Consider the following 10,139-nt stretch of genomic DNA (forward strand, 5'->3'; position numbering starts at 1 on the left):
TTTGAGACAAACTCCAAACCAGCCAACAAAGCGAGTTTCTTATTTTCTCCTTGCAGGCCGAGGCCTGCGGTCGGCAATACTGGGCCGGTGAAGCTATCTATTCGACTGTAAAAAAAACCAATTGAGAGAGAATATTCGGCTGTAAGTGGGTGCATGAGTTACGAATCATCTATATTTGGACAGAGCTACATGCAAAAAAAAGTTTAGAAAGAGCTTCTAAAAGAAAGTAAAACAAATAATTTGTTGAAGAAAAATATTTCATAATTTCATACAAGTTGGTTTTGGTAGCAACATATTATCATATAGAAATAATAGTCAATGGTCATAATTTGGAGACTATATATACATGTTAAAAAAATAAGCGTCGTGTTTCTCTAATGATGTTTTTCAACCGAGGTAAGTAAACAAGACGATGAAATACCACATGTAAGATTTTATCTCGGATGCATGCCAGTGTGAACATTTTTCCCGTGTTTATCTTAACAAGTTGCTTTCTTTTTATTCCATTCAGTAAGATCCAACTAGAGACATATTTTTCCCGTGGTCCACATCTTAACATTGCTCTAGTCCTTTCAATTACTAAGCTCCCTAGGGATAGAGGCCTATGAGAACTCCAATCGATCAGGGACCATGTGATCATTACCTGGGTTTTGTTTTGTGAAAAACACTAAACCCCTAGAAGGCTCCCGTCATTATGTCAAGAGAAAGTATAAAATGAGCAAATGATCCATAGGATTTTCAATAAGTTTTCGAGAACTTTAGCCATTTGAAATAATTGGTACAAGACTTGCCACCCAAAGAGGCTCTTAACCAGAGGTCGCGGTGTGACATTTTGTCATGTCAAGCTAATAAAGGTGGCAGCCCAGCTGAAATTTTGGCATGCCAGTTTGTAACTCTTTGATCATAGAATGGGGCTCACTCTTTCCTTGGAATGCATTTCTATTTTTCTAGTTCTATCACGCCTTGTTTGTTTTTCTTTTGAGATGCAGATCAATATGATGCATAGTTTAATGGCTTTTGTCATTTGTATGTTTGAACTTAAAAAGGTCTAAAATGCTATGGGCTTGCGCATTCATGCAATTCGTCGCATAGACGTAGGTGATGTTTGGTTCTCTAGTTCTAAGACTTTTTCTAGTCCCAACTGAAAAGTCCCTAGTCCCTAAAAAGTCTCTCCTTGTTTGTTTCCAGAGACTAAAAAGTCCCTAATCCCTTCCTAGAGGTTATTAAATGACCATGTTGCCCCTAGTATATAGAAAAATAACAATCAAACAACACCATGGGGTGGCGGGCCAATGGGTGCATGGAGAGGCATAGTTGGAAAAATCCCAAAAAGTCTCGAAAAGACTCTCCTTGAGAGTCTTCTTCATTTAGTCTCAAATGCCTAGTTTAGTCCCTAAAAAGTCCCTCCCGCTTGGTAAAAAAGTCTTTAAGAGGAACTTTTTCTAGTCCCTACACAAAAAGAGTCCCTGGAAACAAACACCCCCGTAAAATAGACAAATGTATATAATCTGATCTTTGGTCATAGAATGGGGATGGCAGAAACTTCTGTTACCTAAGCTCTGTCCCAATACCCATTGATCTCAATAAAAACGATTGTACCTTATACAGGAGATTATGATGTGCAACACGCATAAACTTAAAGTTATAGGCATTCACAGCACACGAACAGAGTGAGGTAAAAGCAATGTGGCAGTTTCAATAACTTTCTGCAACAACGTTCATCTGTTGATGTCGATGTCCCAATAACTTTCTCAGTTCCAGCCAAGCTGGAGCAAACTACGGCATAAAGGGAGCGACCTTAGCTAAGGTAGGACACATACAGTAAGATGATACAGCAAAATAACACATTTCAAGTCTGACGTTTGAACATCACTTATAGAGCATTTTCATTTTCCTTTCTTTCTGGAGAGCATCACTGGTTTAGTTTTCTCTTTTTGGAGAGCATCACTGATACTTGTAGAGCTAGTGTCACTGGTATGTGAGTTACAGGATTGGCTTCTCCATGAGGGACCGGCATGTAGTTGTGCACGGGATCCTCGTGAACCGGAGGTGGCACTGAAAATAAGAGCATGCCATCAGATAAATAACAAATCATGTGTATCAAATTATCAGATGGTTGCACAGACACAAAGAGTGAATAGAACGCCATTAATCACTTGAGCCAGAAGAGAAGACAAGCAAGCTAATCACATCAAGACGTCGTCTGTTGCGCAAGGGTCATTGTATGTAAGTATACTAATAGATGGAAACAGCAGACATCATGAACCACCAATGAACCCCACACAGTGATTCTAAATTTCCAACAGCTGCTCTAAGATCCCTAAATCGCTAGCTAGTTGCAAGAACTTAATCTAGGAGTGGTGCTATAATCAACACGGGTACTAGAAGTCACCAACCTGGCTGTCTGTGTTATGCAACTATATATAGGCAGCATGCATTAACAGAACTCTCATATAGTTCATATTCATGTAAAGGGGATATAACCCATCAGCCACTAGTGCGTGCAATGGTCTACGTTATGTTATCAGGTTTGTCATCCAATTTACAGAAATTTAAAAACAATAAAGTAGAATCCAATTTATGACATCTCAACCTGTTATGATCATTTAAAATATGAGTAGCATGTGTGAAACTTCGCTTACATGAATGCCCTACTATCCTGTACACCCCAGCTGACCACTTGTCCTACCACTTAAATAGTTCCATTAAGTACGACAATATTAAAGTACACAAACTTGTAACGCATTTTCAGTTGACAAGGCAATCTGAAAACCATTTTATCACTGATACAAATTTCAAGCAATAGTGGCTATTGTTCAAACAGAAGAGAAAGGCTTGTCCAACCAGCAATTCATTTAGCATGCCAGTTAAAGTAACCGTGATAAAAATTGTGCATAAATACCTTCAGTTGGTTCAATAAGCTCTGACTGACGAGGGCAATTTGGAGGTTTAGGTACCTTGAACGAAAACTGAGATAAATGTAAATCGGCAGCATAGTCTGGGTTGTCTTCAAGATACCTATCAAAGTATAACATATGAAGAATAAGATAAACATCTAGACAGAGTGAACCACATGAAGAAGATCACAACTTTACATAGTATACACATGTATTCTGTGTTGTTTCGAACGTTCAAATTGCAAGAACAGATGAGATTTCTGAAAATAAGCCCCAACAAAGCTAAGCCTGAATGCTGGTTGTGTGATCATTGAGCCATTGAGGTAGTGAAAGTACAATAATAACACTTTGTAACAATTATGACAATAATAGTGGATACCAGTCAGATGCGGTTATCAACATGCTAGATGAATGAAAAACTGCATATGAGCATTATAATATGCTTAAGAAAGTAACTATATTGAAGAGAAGTTGACCAAACAAAAGTTAGCTTACCTTTCGACCTCTTTCTTGGATCTTATTTTTATGCCTGCGGGAGAGATATAGTACCTGAAAGGATGTATAAGTGTCACGAAATAGTCATACAATGCATACACGGAAAGGCAAGCACATCCTTTTATATAGGTGTGTAAGGTGTGTAACCACAGGAATGAATGTTTAACCATTGATCAAATATGAACAGCATTAAGTTCCTAAACCATAAATGAGCATTCTGAGCTCTCAAGAGTTACGACCCAGGGATGTTAGAAAACAACTGCAACATCATTTTCTCAGAAATAAATACAAAAAGCTAGAAAACAAATTAACTACGATGTTGTGCAAAACAAGTAATACTCACACATCAGCGAATCTCATGCTCTGTTCATTCCTTAGAGTATATATTCCTTTCCCACCCAAGAGGGGTCTGAGGGATGCATGGGATATCAATTGCCCATGCCATGCCATTATCCTCAGATATATCAGTTGGATCATGGCATGTAACTTGTGGCTTCCACCCATGGACATATTTGCAAGAAAAAGGAACTTGTATAATATTCTCTCGGATTTGCTCATATTTCAGTTTGGATGGTAGAACTCTCCATTTCTGGCAAGTACTACATTGTACAGAATATGTACTGATAATGAATTTTCTTTTTTTAGACAGCACAGGTAAGTTGTTTTCTCCCTGGACATTCTTGTAAGGAACAATTTGATATGATGCACTTCCAGAGGAGTTTTCAGTGTCACTGTCATCCCATTGGTCCACAACCTTGTCAGCTAACATATCTTGGCTCTTGATATGAGATAATGAACTCTCATCAGGGTTGGGCACAGGATTAGCCGGCCTGGACCCCATTGTTTTTAGTTCCCTGTTGGAGGTAATTGCAAAAGTTTCAGACTGGGAAAGGCAAAATGCTTGATAGAGAAACAAAAGAAACGTGAACGTAAGATTAAAACAGAAGGGATACACCACCATGAACATGAAAAGAGGGTGAGGACAAAGGCTACTTATAGTAAATCTTTGATTTCTCAGGCTAGATATCAAGATATCGCTGGCATTAGAGCAGTATGGTTCTCCCATAAATCAGGTTCACTATGGTATGCCATAAATCTATTAACATTTTGAACAGCTTAATTAGGTAACTAGGGCTTACGTAATGTTTTAGATCCCTAGGCTAGATTCAAAGATTCTGTTACTAACTCATCACTAGTTGGGGCATCACCAATCCAGTTCACAAAAGTAAGGACATAACTCGCAAATATATACTCCCTCCGTCCGAAAATACTTGTCATTGAGATGGATGTATCTAGATGTATTTTAGTTTTAGATACATCCATTTTCATCCATTTTGATGACAAGTATTTCCGGACGGAGGGAGTATTTAACAGCTTGAGCAAACATAACGCTCCAGAACCCTAGGCTAGACACTGACCGAGATGCAATCAGCATTAGAAACATAACCTAATGTAGCAATAGTAAATCGAATGTACCGATTGCAATTGCAGATATCCCTAAAATAAATCTACTATTCCACATGTAAAATTGCTGAATCTACCACGTGTAAAATCTCTGAAAACGAACGCCTTAGCGATATGTTCTCCCAAAGCCCTAGCATGGTAATCTATCTAAACCTAAATTATTTTGAAGGAACTATGTAATCATGCATTCATGAGCAAAAGGAGAGTCGGGGTGGAAGGCGAGGTATACATACACGAAGCGCCTCCAATGGCGGCTTCTTGGTGGCCAGATTGGCTCGTCGGGATCCTCGGCCTTCTCCGCGGGCGGTTTAGACGCACGGAGGAGCGCCGCCTCGCGGAGTCGGCGGGCTTCGCAGGAGGCGGCCAGCCTCCGGAAGCACCCGGCGCTGAGAGGATCGCGGCGCGAGGAGATGCTCGGCGGCGGTCGGGGCGGGGAAGGGGAGCCGGGCGCCCCACTCTCCGCCTCATCGTCCGCCTGGGTGGCGGCGGCGGCGCCGTCCCACTGCGCGTCGGGGCTCGTGCCGACGGACTCAGTGGTAAGCGAATTGAAGGAGGGGTCGGCTCCAAGGCTCTCTTCCTCGTGTCCCTGCGTTTGCTTCTGGGGACTGGTTGTCACGGGTTCAGTGGGGTCAGAAACGAAGGGATCCATTCCTGACGATGGTGGGCCGCTACCTGTAGGGGAGAGAGGAGGGTTTCGTGGGAGGCGAGAGAGAAGAGTGGGTGAGAATGGGGTTTCTGTTTTGAATCTTAACTCTTTTTTATATTGTTTTGTAATTTGAACACGTCTAGATGTGAACGCGGATAATTTTGATATATTTGGAAATCAATAAAGGGTATCCATGATTTATAGTATTGTATAAAAAACTGCTTGACATCATAGCAAAAAATTAAAAACATACTTAAATAATGGAGACACATGGCACTTGAGAGGCATGGGCAATCAAATCCACATGGCAGATGATGTCTAATACTCCCCCTGTCTTTGTGTAAACCTGTTTTTAGAAGTAAAAATCCAGCGGAAAACCCGGAACCCTCGATAGGCGATAGGGTTTCTGCGTAGATTTGACGGCGCCCGCTGATCTCATCGGCGGGGCGAGACATCACCGTCGGGAGAAGATGGCTTCGTCATCGGCGAACGGTGGGCAAGGCACTGCCGGACCCTTGTCACCTAACTCGGCGAGGGCGCGGCTAGCAGAGGCCTTGGGCAAGTTGTGTATCACAAGAGGAAGAGGCAACATCATTGGTGATCGATGATCAGGAAAAGGGCGACCAGCAGAAGTATATGTTGGCGGGGAAGGTCCTGAATCGCAATACTCTCCATATCCAGACCATCTCCAACGCACTCCGTCCCGCTTGGGGAAACCCTAAAGGACTTGTGTTCCCATATGTTGGAACTAACATGTTTGTGGCTGAGTTTGCTACCCAGCGAGATCTTGATCGCGTGTGGAGAGGTTCTCCATGCATGTTAGCAAACACGTCGTGATTTTGTCTGAATTTGAGGAGTGCATGCGTCCATCTGAATTAATGTTTGATCGCTTACAAGTCTGGGGCAGAGTGGTGAATTTGCCTTTTAATCTTCGGAATGACTCGTGTGGATCAGCGATTGCAAAGCAGATAGATCAGCAGGCGACTCAAGTGCAGTTTAACGACGCGGGGGGCTTCTTGAGAACTCGTGTGATGCTCAATGTGAGTAAGCCTTTGCGCACCTTGATTTTGATTGAATCGGACAGGCATAAAAGCACAGATGTGTATGATATACATGTTGGGGAACGCAGTATTTCAAAAAAAATCCTACGATCACGCAAGATCTATCTAGGAGATGCACAGCAACGAGAGGGGAGAGTGTATCCACGTACCATCATAGACCGAAAGCGGAAGCGTTTAGTAACGCGGTTGATCTAGTCGAACGTCTTCACGATCCAATCGATCCAAGCACTGAATGTACGGCACCTCCGTATTCCGCACATGTTCAGCACGATGACGTCCCTCGAGCTCTTGATCCAGTTGAGGACGAGGGAGAGTTCCTTCAGCACGGCGGCGTGGTGACGGTGATGATGAAGTTACCGGCGCATCTGATGAAGGTTTGAAATCAGGTTTCAACTCCTCTAACACACTAGAATGTGACCTAGTGGTAGGGCCTCTCCTAACTGGCAGCTTCTGCCTCTTTTTTGCAGGTTCTTTCATGGGTGGTTCTTGTCCTACAACAGCATTCACATCCTCTTCCTCCATTCCAAACAAATCTTCAACCTCAATGTCACTCTCATAATGTAGTTGTTCCTCTTCTGAATCTTCATCTTCATCCTCTGCTAGCCTCTTTCCATCTATTATCTCTATGTCTTCAGCAGTCATATACTTCTCCATGCAGAAATGGTTGTTATCACTGTCATATGCACCCTCAGGTCATCAATACTCTTATATCCCTCCTTTGCCTCTTCTTCCACCACATCTTTGAGTTTCTTCTTACTAATATTTCTGCTCTCTTGTGTGCACATAGCACTATGCTGTATTGCACTATTGTTGTTGCACTGACTCTAAAAAGCAATACCTTGATCATCAACAACAAGCGCAACAGGCTCACCGAGATCATACATAACAGGTGGTTCATATAAAATTGTGGCTAATTGTTCTTCTCTGTGAGATACAGTACTAACAGAACTAAACTATCCTCATACTGCTTCTTAAGTTGCTGCAATTTGATGTTTGTGTCTATCAATTCTATGCCATGCTCTCTCTGCTCTCCTATGCATGTATTCTTCATGTGGCACAGTTCATCAGAGAAATTAAATCCTTGTGTTTGCATCAGTGCATACATATTCAGAAATGTGGCATCTGAGTTGCATATCTTTCTATCCATATTATGTTAAGCATCAAAATGAATCCTAACATCCCAAACAACATCATCCATTTCTACAAGTGACATCAAAATTGCACATTTTAAGTAAACCCTAACCCTAGCCCCCAATCATGGCAAAAAATGAAGACAAAAAAGAAGAGAGGAGATGACTTACATCACAAAACCCAATCCATGGGGTCCAGTGATGGCTTGTGGTAGGGTTTGGCCACCCAAATCTCAGCCAGCCGCAACCGCTGCTCCATGGAAAGCGGGGCCTCCATGCCCTTGTCGTCGTCGTTGTAGTAAGATGAAGAATTCGAGGTACCGCCATCGGTTCCTCCATGCCCATCGCTCCCGAGGCCAAGAAGGTTTCCGTAGACGTCCACACCTCAACCACTGCTACAGCCACTAGCACCACCGCCCGAAGTCGCCATCGCCAGAGAGCCGCGCGAGCAGAGGGAGAGGAGAGAACTATGGTTTGTCCTGTTCGAACCGGATCGAGCGAGCCAAGACTGACCAAGCACACGTCGGTTGGCCAGTGTGTCACCTGACAGGTGCGGTCGGGAGGTCAGATACGACGTCAATACTATATTATACGATGCTTAGGCCATTTTGCAACGAGCTGCCCCATACTTGGTACTGACATGCAAAAAAAAGAATAGTGGTACTAGATCGTTACACCTGCCCCAAGTGTGGTACTTCCGTGAAATTAACTCACCATTAATTGATTATGAAATATTTATAAATCTGGAAAAGACTTGTATATTGTGCAAGTAAAATTTTGAGATAAAGTCTGCAGACATCATTTCGACGTTTTAAATCCAAATATTGATAAAGATACTAGTATATTTTTTTCATGTGTCCTTGTTAAATAAGATATATACATAATGGGCGGGATGGTTAGAAGCAATTATACATATGAGTATATGTATGTTGTGATCAATTGATAATTTGGTTCAACTAGGGCAATGTTGGGATGTGTTGCATAAGTAAATTTAAGAAATATTTTTTCAGCTGCCAATGGAAACATTTAGTCTTTTAAATCATATATCTTTCAATAGAATAACAAATGTAAGAACTTTTTAAAGTAAACACGGGAAACAAATCCACACTAGCAGGTACCCGAGATAATATTTTATATCATACATGTGGTCTTTCATCCTCTCATTTACTTTACTTCAATAAAAATGAACATGATGTTTAAAACATGTAATTAGTCTCCAAAAATCGACCATGACCAATATTTTCACATGATTATGTGGCTACAAAAACAAATTGTGTGGAATGATGACATATTTTTGTTACAAGTTTTATTATTTAACTTTCTTTTGGCAGCTCTTTATAGTAATATGTTTATACATTCACATTCGGAACATAGGGTTCATTTAAGTCTATTGTCTGAGTGCACACGTTTCTATGGCATCGCCTATTTTGAAAGGAAATGCTATTGTGTTTTCAAAAAAAGGGGAAATTCTATTCTGAACATATTTTCTTTCTTTTACTCTTTCACTAGTATACCCACCCCTGACGGCCTAATAGGCCTAGCCGCGCTTCTCCCATGAAAGAACAAACAAAGGAACAAATCTCAACCCCTCAAAAAAATCTCAAGAAAAAAAAAACAAGCAAACAAAGGAACACGTTTTTGTAGCGAAAACACGGTGGCGCCAAATCCGGAGCCGCCTCGGACATGGAGTTGAGGCACGCAGATTTATAGCGCCACCCTGAGACTGGCACACCATCGCTCGCATAGTTTTTCTTCTCCCGATTCACAGCAAGAGAAATCTAGGGCAATGCCGCTGCTGCCGCGCCCTCTTCTGCCATTGCCCGCCGTCGCGTCGAAGGTCACACCCAAGAGCAGCAAAAACGTGGCGATGACAGCGGCAAAGAGAACTAATGGCGGGCCCCGCTCGCCGAAGAAGGTTTGTAAGTGCATCTAGTGCCACCCCTAGTTGGTTTTGGAGTATTGACGACAAACCTAGTTGAGGGACTAATGTGTTTGTGAGAATTGCAGGATAACACAGGTAGAAGTCCCTCATTGATTCGGTTTTCCTACCAGAGATGACCCCTAAAAATGTATGAAGACACTGAAGTCAAAGGTGGTATATGAAGATATTCACATTGAAGACTATGACATGAGAAGACACCACATGAAGCCTATGGAGCTCGAAGACTTAGATCTTTCGTAGTTCTTTTTCTTTTGTGTTGAGTCATAGGAACCACCGTACTGTTAAGTGGGGTCCAAGAGAACCAGTCAGAATGACTGAAGTGATGCCTAACCAAAACCTATGTCTTCGAGTGAAGACTATGAGAGCGAATCTTGTCCAGAGTCGGACAAGTCAGCTTTGCTTGCAGCCCAAGTAAAGTTGCCGTGTGAGTTTGAAATCTGACCGTTGGAACACGTGTCAGTTCCTTAGTGACCCAGGGTCATTTCGGACAAATTAGGTCGGGTT

At 42.1% G+C, this 10,139-nt stretch overlaps 1 pseudogene; it reads right to left on the bottom strand.

The window, feature by feature from the left end:
* Positions 1 to 1,671: 1,671 nt before the first annotated feature.
* LOC125524806 lies at positions 1,672 to 5,490 on the bottom strand (annotated as a pseudogene).
* Between the last annotated feature and the right edge of the window lie 4,649 nt (positions 5,491 to 10,139).

The sequence above is a fragment of the Triticum urartu genome, chromosome 7 (assembly GCF_003073215.2).
Source record: "Triticum urartu cultivar G1812 chromosome 7, Tu2.1, whole genome shotgun sequence".
NCBI lineage: Eukaryota > Viridiplantae > Streptophyta > Magnoliopsida > Poales > Poaceae > Triticum > Triticum urartu.